This window comes from Panthera onca, chromosome A3 (genome assembly GCF_046562875.1).
Source record: "Panthera onca isolate mPanOnc1 chromosome A3, mPanOnc1 haplotype 2, whole genome shotgun sequence".
Classification (NCBI taxonomy): Eukaryota; Metazoa; Chordata; class Mammalia; order Carnivora; family Felidae; genus Panthera; species Panthera onca.
Window position 1 is genome coordinate 119,728,185 of NC_138341.1, and position 12,467 is coordinate 119,740,651.

Below are 12,467 nucleotides of genomic sequence, written 5' to 3' on the forward strand. Positions count from 1 at the left end.
CAGGACTGCTGGCTTGTCCCCTGTCATCACCCCCTGCTCAGTACCCCAGCCCTTCCAGACTCGACTTTGAACGTTATCTTGTGGGCGAGAGGAATCGCTATAGACTTTAGGCAGAGGGGTGATTTTGAAAGATTACGCTGGAAAGGCAACAGCACTGAACCAGGGGGCAGGAAGACAGCTTGATCTCAGTTTCAAATTCTGGTTCTTTCTCTCCCCAGATGTGGAGACTTGGAGAAGTCACTCGGCCTTACTGACTCCCAGTTGCCTGATCTTTAAAATGGGGGGGGGGGGGGTAATTGACCGTATCTCCGATGATTATCACCTGACTTCAATTCAATGAGAAAACACACAAGACGGTGAATACAGTGCCCAGCCTGGATGGGGTGTTCAATAACGATTTCACAACTTCTTTCTTTTGCAACACTTTATGCTTTATTTAGGGTGAGTGACGAGAATTGAGACTCACCGTGGTCCAGATAAGAGCAAAATGACTGTATTGCAGGTAATCTTGCAATAAGACGGAATCAATCAATCATTTTCTCAGAGTTCACGATCCTTGATTTTTGTTGTTGTTGTCATTGGCGGTGGGGGGCGGGGGGGGATGGCATGTGTGAGGGGATTTAGTCAGGACGCGGGATCTTGTTCATTTAGCATTTGGAAATTCCTCAAGACGGGTGCCGCTGGCCTGGGAAGCAGCCGGAGCCCTGGAAGGAGCTGGGGACTCTGAGCCCAGCATTTCCAAGGCACAGATGCCAGCGGAAGCCCTGTTCTTGGCCTGGCCCACCTGCCCACCTATAATTAAAGTCGTGTCTATGCTGAGACAGATTATAAGGAAAGAGAAGAAGCATGTCAACAAGTCATAATTTCCAGAATCAAAGCTCCTTTTCCCTCCCCTCTTTTTTCCCCTCCCTAGTTTGGATTTGGCATCAGGTTTCCTCAAAAGTAGGCCATGGTGTCCTTTCCTACAGTTCATTACAAGTGGGCAAGGAGGGCCCCGCAGCCTGCCAGAGCCTTCATTCCGGGTTTCATGGGCGGCGGGCAGGGAGTGTTTCCCGAATGCACACCTCCAGCCAAGGAGGCAAACACTGGTCATGGAAGACTTTTTCTTCTTCCCCAAACGAGGAGTTGTCATAAATGAGGAATCATTTGCAAACGTCTGAACAGCCAGCCCAATTTGATTTTTAATTGTACAGTGCGGGTAGGCTGCTGCGTGTTGGATGTAGGAAACTGTTACGAGATGTCAATTGGAAGGATCTTTTCTCTTGGGGTCTTGGGATTGGACGGTTGCGTTGGAACTGTCCGTCACAGCCCTTTGGTTACAGAGTTCATGAACGGAGAACTTTCCAGAGACAGAGTGCGTGAGAGGGATTGGATCGAGGCTGTGACTCCACTGTTACCTCACGGTCCTAAAAATAACCACGGAGCTGACCTGTTGCCGCGGGGACCCAGGATTATTTCCTTGACAGAGGAAGACAGAGGAAGTCTTGGACAAGGACTGAGATGTAAAAGTTATAAAACAGGTTTTGAGAGAAATTCGGGTGGGAAGGAGATGATCTAGGGATTGTGGAGGTCTCCTTTGTTAAATGACTGAGCCTCTTCCAAGAACTGGGGGTTGAGTTTTCTCCCGTGTCCACTCTGGCCAGTAATGGCCGCCTGGGGGATCACCTCGCATGTCTGCTGTGGGGATGGCTGGGGGCCGAAATGGCCCATGTGCTGGGTGCCTGCCTGACAGGGTCCCACAGTGCAGGCCGGCGTGCTTCCTGACGCTCGTGGGGTCCTCCCTCCCACCAGGGGCGGCCTTCTGGCGGCTGCAAGCCCGCCATCTTCCCCTTCTCCTCTGCCTGCCCCTCCCACCCCCCCCATTCCCCTTCCTCTCCCTTGTTTGCCCTAGAAAAGAAAATGCTTTAATCCTTTCACGTATATGATCTTATTTAATCCTCAAGCAACCCTTATAATTAGAATCCCATTTTTAGAGGTCGAGGAACAGGAGCGCAGAGAGACCTGTCAGGGTGACGCAGTGCCAGAGCCGGGAACAGGGCCCCTGGACCGTCGGAAGCTGAAGATTTTGCTCACCTCTGTGGTGTCCGTGCCCCCCATGCCCCAGCTGCCCTCTCCATACACCCAAGCCTGTTCCTCCCCCCACCGCTCCACAGCTGGCCTCAGTTCTTGACTCATGAAAGATTGGGCTGGCTAACGAACTCTGTGAATGGAGGCTTACTATTCCTTTTTTGATTAAAAAAGTTTTCCCTCTTGTGTCTTCTTTGCTCCTATTTAAACAGTCCTGTGAACGGTAGACTTGGGCCCAAATTAGCCCCGTGGTGGGAGCTTCCAAGAATATTCTGGAGCGGCCTCTGAGCATCTGACAATTCCCTGGGCAGCAGAGCTAGAGCATGACGCTGACCTGAACTGCCAGAGGTGGGACTTCCCAAGTCTAATCCTCTAGGGGACAGTTGGGGGTGGTGGCTGGTGGGGTAGAGAAGCCTGGCGGAAGCTGGCTCTGTGTCAGGGTGGACTTTGGGCCAGGGGTGGGTGGCTTGGGGCTCTGTCGGCTAGGAAGGAGGACAGCTTGGCTGAGCTCTGATCTGTAGAGGACTCACGGCAAGAGTGGTCCTATCACCCCCGATTCTGCCCCGGCCCGTGGCCCTGGCCCCTCCACCTGGCAGCTGGATTCCCAGCTGCCTCCGGGGAGCTAAGTGACCACCTAATTTTCCTTCAAGGCCGGAGAGAACAGACCGTGTCCTTCCTCTTGCCAGCATTCTGATCTGCAAGGGGCACTGGCCCAGCATCTGAGCCACGCACACGCCCATCTCTACTTTCCCAGTTGGCGGGACAGCTCAGTTCCTTGCCAGAGACATGGGAAGGGGCTGCAGGACAAGGGGGCGTGAAGGTTGTTAAGGCAACTTATCAGGATGTGCACCACCGAGACTGGTTGCTTCTTTGCTTGTTTGCGGGTTTGATTATTTTGATTTTCCGCCACAAAGCAAGGCTCGTTTTTGCCAATAGTCTAGCTCCAAGAAGGTAGACTAACAGAGAAGAGAGCCATCACGGACCTGCTTTCTGAGCACATCTCCGCGGTTCTTAACCAGAAATGTGTATTGGAATCACTTAGGGAGCTCTAGGCAACGCGGATGCCTGGGTCCCAGCCCTGGAGATTCTGATCTGATTGTGAAGATCGACGCTTTGGCAACACGGCATTTAAAAGCTCTGCAGGCGGTTCGAGGGCTCGACTAAATTTGACAACGGATGGTCTATTATGACACCTGATATTTGGAGTCAGGCAGAAAGCCTAGCAGCAAGTAGTCAGATGTTCTGCTGTTATAATGATATAACCTATCATTAGGTTATAACGAGAAGGTAAATAAATAACCTTTATTGAGTCTTTGGGTTCCAGATCCTGTATGAGGTGCTTTGCCTCTATTGTCTCGTTGAATTTTTGAACATATATCTGAGTCACCTGGAGGGCTTGTTAACACATGGGTGTCTGGTCCTCACCCCCAGAGTTTCTGATCCAATAGGGGTGATAGGCAGCCTCCAAGACGTCTCTCCCTCCTGTTATGCATGCTCTGGTGTGATTCCCTCCCCTTGAATGCCAACTGGTTTTATGGACTCGCTTCTAAAGAGAATAGAATATGGTAAGAGAGAAGGGATGTCACTTCTGAAATAAAGGTATAAAAAATTGTCCGTCTCTCCTGCATCATTTGTCCTGAGGGAAGAAGCTGTTCATGACTCAGGTCTTCGGTGAGGTCCACACGGCGGGTGTGTCTAGATTTCTGATTCAGATAGGAGATAACACACGTTTGATGTTGTTGGCTGCTGAGTTTTGGGGTAATATATATATATATATTTTCCAGAGATAGATAATGAGTACAGTAGGTCTGGGACGGGGCCTGAGAATTTCCATCTTGAATACACTCTAAGGTGGTGTTGATGAGGCTGGCCTGGGGGAGGGGTCACACTTTGAGAACCACTGCCTTAGATCAATCAATACTAAGAAGATGCTATTACTGTGCGATTATATCGATGGAAAGACAGTAGAGTTTTAAGTAACTCGCTCAAGGTCACATACAAGAGTGGTGTTGTAGGTGTTAAATGCAGGAAGTCTAACATCCATCCTCTTGCTCAGAACTATGCTATGCCACCCTCTCTCCTCACTGTGAGGCACGTCTGTCCCCTTCTGCATTGAATCGTGTTGATTGAATCGTACCTGATATCGGTGGTTTCCTGAGAAACTTTGACTTGGGTCTCTACTGGGGATCTGTAACTGCAGTGACTTTCCTTTAGGACATAATGTGCCCCCCAGATTAGGGTTTGGGCTGGAACGAGCTCAAGGACCGGTTTACCCTTTGATACCGAGGTTCTCAGACTTTAGGGTGCATCAGAATCATTCGGAAGGCTTGTTAAGAGACGAATTGGTGGGACCCATCCTTAGAGTTGCTGACACATTGCAAGTATGGGAGCGGGGGGGAGGGGACGGGAGAATTTGCATTTCTAACAAGTTTCCAGTCAATGGATCCAGGGTCCACCGGGGACCACACGTAGAGAACCATGGCTTAAATCAAAGGGCCAAGACGCTTCCTGCCTGGCAGAAGTGCTCTTTTGCTAAGTCCTCTGAGCTGTTTCGTGCAGAGAGAAGGGCAGGCAAACTCTGGGTTCTGTGCTCCTCCTCCTGCCCTCCCCATGCCTGTTTCTACCCCCACGAGCCTTTGTGCTCTGGCTGGGACTTACGGTTGGAGGAACCATCCTGCCGGGCTCCTTCTGCACGTCCCGTGCATTCCAGGGTGAGCTCAGATTCCATTCTAATTACGGAGGGCAGAGCGTGGTCACGGGCAGCCCACAGCACGGCTTCGAGGGAGGTGTTGGCATGTGGGTTAGGTCTTGAGAAACTGAAGGAGGAACTCCGACAGGCGACAGCTCAGGCATGCCTCTGCACGTTATCTGTTGCTACAGACAGAATGAGGGTGGGTCACCGCCCGGCCAGGTGGAGGTAATGAATGGCGGTGGCCGAAGCCAAGGTGGGCCAAAAGCCAAAGCACAGAAGAGCTCTTTTCACATTTTGGATGCCAAGCGGCGTTCGTTCCCCTTGCCAATGGGGCCTGTGGTTTTCTTTCTTTTCTCTCCATCTCTGATCACCTCCTTCACTCAACCTGAGGCTCTGCGGCCAATTCTAGCCCGGCCGGGACGGGGCCCAGGGTGCTGGCTTGTGGTGGTTGAGCCTTGGCCGTGTTGGAATGCAGAACCGTTTCAACACATGTGGGGAGGAGATCTTACCTTCCTTTGCACCAGCGGTGAACGTTTGTAAGAGCCACAGCTGGGGGACTCAGCTGGGGATGCCAAAGAAAGCTTGCCGTTTTGTACTGTATCAGCACTTCCCCTGGGCCCAGAGTGGCTAGAAAGCTCGATTTTTGAACCCTCTTTAATAAATACACCACCAGCCTTCTAGTTTGAAAGGAGCTGCTGCGAGAGAATATGTTATTTGTTTATAGTATTTCTTGGTCTTGTCACCTTTCTCTGCAGACAAAATATTCTCTCTCTCCTATTGACTCTGGGACTCTAATGTGACTGACCAGAGCCATTGAAAGTTTCCACCAACTTTCTTGTTCTACCCCTCGGCCACAAGGCCAGCACATGGCAACCAGGTAGAGATTGTGCCTTCAGCCTGGTCCCTAATGCACAGACCGGCAGATCCCCTACGGCTTGGAGCAGAGGCTCAGAGCCATGGCTGAACTACAGCTACTGTGTGATGTGAGTGAAAAACAAAGGTTGGTTTTGCAAACCAAGATTTGGACGCGGATTATTACACAGCAGAACCTAGGAAAAGCTCTCTAACGCAGAGGCAGAGCCGGATCCTGGTCTAGATCTTTCTCTGATTTCCCAAGCGTCAGGCGCTTCAAGTACAGAGCTGAACTTGCTCCGTTTCGTTAATTCAGAAACACTTAATGGAGTGACCGCTTTGAAATGTGACCTAAATATTAAAGACACGATTTTTCAGCCTCCAAGAGAAAATAGAGGAGAACATCTGTATGATCTAGCAGGAGGAAAAGTTTTCATAAATAAAACATAAAAGATTGGTAAGTCGAGTACAACGATAGGAGCTTTGGTATATAACAAAGGACATGTCAACAAAAAGCAAAGAAACATCAGAGATAGAGCAGGTATTTTATGTCTAATTATATGTTATATATGCACATGCTGTTTACGTATTAAGGGTTTCGTATAGAATGAAATCAGATTATACAATGATGCAAAGAGTTCCTAGAGACCAATAAGAAGACAAAGCAAAAGGCCAAAGGACAATAGTTAGAAACTCATGGAAGCGATAAGAAGAATGGCCCCCCAAACATGTACAATATGTTTAGTAATTAGGAAAATGGTGAACCAAGCCGTAATGAGACATCATGTAACAACGAGCAGACTCGCAACCTGTAAAAAGTGTGACCATACCAACTGTTGGGGAACATGGACCCTGTGTCAGGACCAAGAATGGCTGTGATCCAGCCTTGATCTTGAAGGACGTAGCATGGACTAGAGGTAGAAGGATTGAATGTACATTATAAGCACAAAATAATTGATTTGGCAAAAACTCTTCTGTAGCACGAGGGCAAAAGACAAAGACGTCTGCGTTAGCAGAGAGAAGGTCATGGCTGGGGAAGAAATCTTATAGGCTCATAACTGGTACTGCTGAATGAGAGAGCAGTGATGAGAATCACAAAAATAATGGAAGAAAATTTCAGGAGGTGAAGAAATATTCGAAGTATTGTCTAATTGGCAAATAGCATGAACAAGGTAAAAGGAAAACCAAAACCGATGGAAACCTAGACATTTTCCGCTTTTAAACAAATTCAAGGACTTTTTTTTTTTTTTTACCAATTAGTGAATTTACTCTTATTTTTAAAATTTTAAATTACGTACTTATTTTTGAACATGAGAGAAATATACAATAAAAAACCCATTTTCACTACCAATAGGTATTACTATTATTATTTGTTGTGCCCTTTCAGTGTTTTTCTATGCTATTTATCTACACAGAACAGAGGTTACGTCGTGCACGTGAATATACATGCATACATGTGTGTATATGTATGTGTATATGCACACATGTGTGCATATGCATATATGTATTTGTACAAACAGTTCATTCTTTTTTTTACTTGTTTTTAGAGGTACATACGAGGACCAATAGAACAACGTTGAGAAAACAGAGGCATTTGAAATCTTACCACTTTTAGTTATATTTTCAAGTTTTATTATGCTGATTTTGTTATGACAATTTTCAAAATGTTCTGAATTTGCAGTTTTGATTTTCTTCTCAACCTAATCATTACTTTGGAGAGGTTTAGTATATTTCATATCCTCCTATGTTTCCTCCTGAGAGGGTTTTACATTCTCCCTTCGGGATTTAGGTCATATGTCCAAAGTGGCTGTTTTCTTGGTTCCTGTTCTAGAAACAAACCTCTGGTTTTCCTCCGCTGTGGTCGGAGAATAGGCTGTAGGAGACTTTTCCTCGTTGGAACGTTTTGAGGTTTTCATCAAAGCCTAATTATGTAATCATATTTTTGTAAATATTCGAGGACCCTGGGAAAGAAAGCCTTTTTTTTTTTTTTTTTTTGGCTTGATTTTTACAGTATCTTCACTAACCTTTGGTATTATTAGACTTGATAAATTTGTGTATATCTGATGGTTTATTTCATGTCTCTTTCATTGCTTGAGATATTGATCACGACTCATGTGCTTTTTGGTCCCTCTTGCTTAGGCTTCCATGAATCTTTGATCAAAACCTCTGACCTTTCCTTATTGGTTTGTCTTTTTTTAATACTGATTTATAGGCATTCCTTATATGTTCTGGATTAGATTTTTTTCCTATTCTAAGAGTTAGAAATAACTTCCACATGTCTGCAGCTTCTCTTTTTGCTTATGTTGTCTTTTCTCATAAAAGTTTTTTATTTTCATATAATTAGTCAATCTTTCATGTTTCGTGCTTTTTATCTTTTGCTTAAGAAGACCTTCCTTTCTGTCAGCTTATAAATATTTGTTCCCATATTTCTCTTTCAAAGGTTTTCAACTTCTACTTTTCACAATTAGGTTTTTAATCCATAAGGAATTTATGCTTGTGTACGGCATGAAGTAGGGATTACATTAATTTTTTTTTTCAATTTGGATGGCCAGTTGCTGCAATGTAGTGAAATAAATTCTTTCCTGTCAATTTTTTAATGCCGCCACATATTGGTAGATTTTTCTTGTATCAATGCCACATTGTTTTAGGTACTGTGGCTCCATAGTGATAAATAGTAGGACAAATCACCCATCCCTATTCTTCAAAATTGTCTCAGTCCTCTACTCTTTCGTATAAATTTTAGCATCAGCTTATTGATTGCCATGGAAAGCCCCGTTGTGATTTTTATTGGAAACACGTGCTTATATATTAATTTAGAGGCTATTGCCTGCTTTATAATTTGAGTTCTTTTATTCAATGACATGGCGTATCTTTCTCTGCGTTTAGAATTCTTTTTATGTTCTTAAGCACAAATGCATAATTTCCTTCATAAATTTCTTAACTTTTTCATTTCCTTTGTTGAATTTATTCTTAGATATCCTGTAACTTTTGTTGTTCTTAAGAATGAGATTTTTAATTTTATTATAGTTTCTAATTATCGATCGAGGAATGATATTAATTTTAATATATGGCCATATGGTTGGCAGTAATGCTAAATATTTTCAAAGAGTTCTAATATTATTTTCCTCTATTGTCTTATATAGTCAGTGTTCTCTATGTGACTAACAGAAATGTTTCTTAGGTTTCTTTCTGATCCTTCATACTTCTTCCTGCTTCTCCTCTCCCGCCTGCATTGACGAGGACCTTCTACATAATGCTGAGTAGGTACAATGATCAGAGAATTTCTTTCCCTTTGTCCTGACTTTAAAGGAAATGTTGCTAAATGCTTAGCAACATAGGATGTGTGTTGGAACTTGTATCGAGATAGGCTGTAGAGGCTGTTATCAGGAGGTCCCCTTTCCCTCTCCTGCCTCTGGTTTACTAAGACTACTTAAAAAAAATCAGGGACCGTTATTAAATTTTATCAAATGCTTTTTGGGCATCTTTTGAGATGCTCGTATGAGTTTTATCCTTTAATATGCTAATGAGGTGAATTTCATTATAGGGCTTTCCTAATGTTTAATCATGCGGGCATTCCTGGCCTCACTCCAACTTGATCATCATTATATATTATATGCATCATAATAATTACATTATTGCAGTCGGTTCACTAATATTTTAACGAAGAGGCTACTTGACAATTCGTTGTATTTTTAAATTCGAGAAGTCAAATTCTAATTTAGTCTGGAAGTTAGTCTTTACCAAATTTGCTTCCTTTTTTCATCTGTTTCATTCGTTACTGTTTCTTTTAGTCATTTGTAATATATTTCATTGGATCATCTCCTTTAGATAACAAGCTACGACTTCCGAATTGTTCTGTTTGCTGTGCCCGGTAGCTTTCTGTAGCTGTGCTCCCTTTTTCCCATCTGGTTTGTGATTCTGGATTCTGAGCTCGTCTTCTGCAACGATTGGCTTTTCTGTCAGAATCCACTGGGTCTGTGTTGTGGAAACTTCCTTGCCGACTCTTCATGGTGATGCTCGGGGTTTCTCTGGTCCCCGTCAGAATTTTGAACAGCTCTTTGAGGATCTCGGTTTTACATACACGGCTGATTCCACTCCATGCCTTGGGTGGACCTTGAACTGTATATAGACGGTCCCTGACAATGTGAATTGTGTATAGACGGTCCCTTAACTTCACAATGGTGCAAAAGTGATACGCATCCAGGAGGAACTTGGCATTTCAAATCTGGATCTTTTCCCCAGTCGGCCTACCTAGATGGGTAGGATACTTTCTTGTCTTGTTACACACTGGCAGTGAGCCTAGCTCCCAGTCAACCACGTGATCACAGGGTAAACAACCCATACACTTATGGCCGTTCTGTGCCTGTACAGTCGTTCTGTTTTTCACTTTCAGTTCTGTATTCAGTATACTGCATGAGATATTCAACACTTTAGTATAGAACAGGCTTTGTGTTAGATGGTTTTGCCCAACTGTAGGCCAGCGTAAGTGTTCCCAGCACCTGCAAGGCGGGCTAGGCGAAGGTTGGGTAGGTTATGTGCATCGAGTGCGTTTTTGACTTACTATATTTTCAACTTACAACAGGTTCATCAGGATGCAACCCCATCATAAGTTGAGAAAGACCTCTATTCTGTGGACAGTGAAACCCCTGGGATCCTGAGGCCTGTTACCTAAACCTGAACGTGTCCTGGTATGGGTCAGGACCCTGGTATGGTTGACCCTGAACGTGACCCTGGTATGAGCAGGGTCAGCTCATATACTCCCCTCCCCTATTTCACTCTTGGGATTTATTTTTCTTTTCTCCGAGGACTTTCATGCACTTTTTAAAAATCGGGTAATTTATCCAGGATTTCTATCAGTCTGTAATGGGAAGGAGTAGCTTTTTGTCACCCTTAGACTGTCATTGTTCTAGAAGTTCAAAATCTTTTCATTTGATTTCAAAATTCTGTAATCCTTGTTTATCTGTGCATTTTTTTATCTCAAATTATCTTTGTGTCTGACTGCAATACTTTGATAAAACCAATGTCTTTTCAATTCTTCTTCGAATAAGAACACTTTTTTTTTTCTGATTCTTTTCAACGTCCATCTTTTTTTGAAGCAGACTTAATTTTCTTAGCATCAGGGTCTTTTCACTCTTTATAAAACCTCTTGGCCTTTAGAGCAATGCTTCTCGAATGTTGGTCACAGGCTACCCGCTTTAGAATGATCTCAATTCTCTCTTAAAATTGACAGTTTGTCAACCTTCCTCTTCTTCCACTTAATCAAGATCTCAGGGGACAGGTTCCTGGAATCTACATGTTAAACAAAGATTCTACATACTTGGAGAGCTGCTATTAAAAAACATCAAGGCTTATCTAGCATTAGCTCCTTGTTAAGCAAGATATGTTAAAAGTTTCTTTGTATAAGTTTGCCCTCAGTGTTCACGAAATCCTTGAGGCTGAAATGAAATCCTTGGGGGTGCTCTCAATCGCCGTCTCTGACTCTGACAACCCAGAGGCATCCAGCGATTCAGGAAGGAGGTGGAGTTAGAAACATGAGTGGACGTGGGGGTGGCCTTTGTGGGCGGGCCGTGGCTGATGGGACCAGAAGATGTGAGACCACCAAGTGCGGTGGGGGAACCCAGATGTTGCTAACCCCCAGGGGTGAGAGGGACCCCACTGGCCTGTGGCTTGCCTTGTCTGTGGCTCTCAGCCCAGTGATGGATTTCTTTTCAGTGTCCTCCCTTCTGTCTCCCTGCTGCTGTTTCATAGACGAAGTTGGGGCCTGCCATCCTTCTTTGTCTCCCCTGCCGTCTAGGACATTTCTGATGCTGGTGCAGACTTTAGTACATGTTTGTGGTCTTTTGGGCATTCCATTGGGAATCTGAGAAGGCAGAGGCTTTATCAGATGCCTTTACGTCTGTTAATGAGTTTCTGGGAATATTTTCTTCGTTGTTTTATCCTATGGCTATGAGGAGGAGCTCCGAGAATTCTTTCTTTTTCTAAAACAAGCAGTTTTACTATGCAGTTGTGAAACACTGAAAGTATAGATTTATCTTTGATATGGGACACGCTAAATGTATTTTGCATGGCATCCGTTTAAAAGGTGCCTTATTGGGGCACCCGGGTGGTTCAGTCGGTTAAGTGCCTGACTCTTGATTTGGGCTCAGGTCATGATCCCAGGGTTGCGGGATCGCGCCTCGAATCGGGCTCTGCACTGAGCATGGTGCCTGCTTAGGATTCTCTCTCTTCCTCTCTCCCTTTCTGTTCCTGCCCCATGCTTGCGTGCACTCTCTCTCTCTCTCTAAGAAAATAAAACTAACTAAATAAAAGATGCCTTATCAAGTAAACCATTAACTGCTTTGCCCGCTATATAGATTACATCCCATGAATCATTTTACATAAATAACCTTATTTTCATAAATGTCAGTGATGTGTTTTGAGATACTCTCCCTGGACTGTATTGTGTATCAGAGATCACGTCTTGTGAGACTTTATGCCAATAAATTGGTGTACGTACATATATTCCTGAGATGTGTATTTCAGCTCCCAGAAACCTAGTGTAGAACCCAGGGCAGGTAAATGAGCATCGACTCTTTTGTGTAGATAGAGAAGTTACGTATGAACCTACTTACGCTGAAGGGTGGTTGATGTAGAGTTGAGTGGCTTTTGAAGCTGAGTCTGACAACAATTTGAAAACGTGTTCTCTGCCTATGTTTATAGCCTCTCAAGTATTAAGAAATCTAAAGTACGGGGGCGCCTGGGTGGCTCAGTCAGTTGAGCGTCCGACTTCAGCTCAGGTCACGATCTCACGGTTCCTGAGTTCGAGCCCCGCGTCGGGCTCTGGGCTGTTGGCCCAGAGCCTGCAGCCTGCTTCTGA